Source organism: Physeter macrocephalus, chromosome 21 (assembly GCF_002837175.3).
Source record: "Physeter macrocephalus isolate SW-GA chromosome 21, ASM283717v5, whole genome shotgun sequence".
NCBI lineage: Eukaryota > Metazoa > Chordata > Mammalia > Artiodactyla > Physeteridae > Physeter > Physeter macrocephalus.
The window spans coordinates 35,125,137-35,126,061 of NC_041234.1; positions in this window are offsets into that span (position 1 = coordinate 35,125,137).

Here is a 925-nt window from a genome sequence, read left to right on the forward strand (position 1 = left end):
TAGTTTTTTAAGGAACCTCCATACTGTTCTCCATAGTGGCTGTATCAATTTACATTCCCACCAGCAGTGCAAGAGTGTTCCCTTTTCTCCACACCCTCTCCAGCATTTATTGTTTCTAGATTTTTTGATGATGGCCATTCTGACCGCTGTGAGAGGATATCTCATTGAAGTTTTTATTTGCATTTGTCTAATGATTAATGATTTTGAGCATTCTTTCATGTGTTTGTTGGCAATCTGTATATCTTCTTTGGATAACTGTCTATTTAGGTCTTCTGCCCATTTTTGGATTGGGTTGTTTGTTTTTTTGTTATTGAGCTGCATGATTTGCTTGTAAATTTTGGAGATTAATCCTTTGTAAATTGCTTCATTTGCAAATATCTTCTCCCATTCTGAGGGTTGACTTTTGATCTTGTTTATGGTATCCTTTGCTGTGCAAAAGATTGTAAGTTTCATTAGGTTCCACTTGCTTCTTTTTGTTTTTATTTCCATTTCTCAAGGAGGTGGGTCCAAAAGGATCTTGCTGTGATTTATGTCATAGAGTGTTCTGCCTATGTTTTCCTCTAAGAGTTTGATAGTGTCTGGCCTTACATTTAGGTCTTTAACCCATTTTGAGTTTATTCTTGTGTGTGGTGTTAGGGAGTGTTCTAATTTCATACTTTTACATGTAGCTGTCCAGTTTTCCCAGCACCACTTATTGAAGAGGCTGTCTTTTCTCCACTGTATATCCTTCACATCTTATATCTCTCCATCTATTTGTATCATCTTTAATTTCTTTCATCAGTATCTTATAATTTACTGTATACAGGTCTTTTGTCTCCTTAGGTACTTTTATTCCTAGATATTTTATTCTTTTTGTTGCAATGGTAAATGGGAGTGTTTTCTTAATTTCACTCTCAGATTTTTCATCATTAGTGTATAAGAAGGC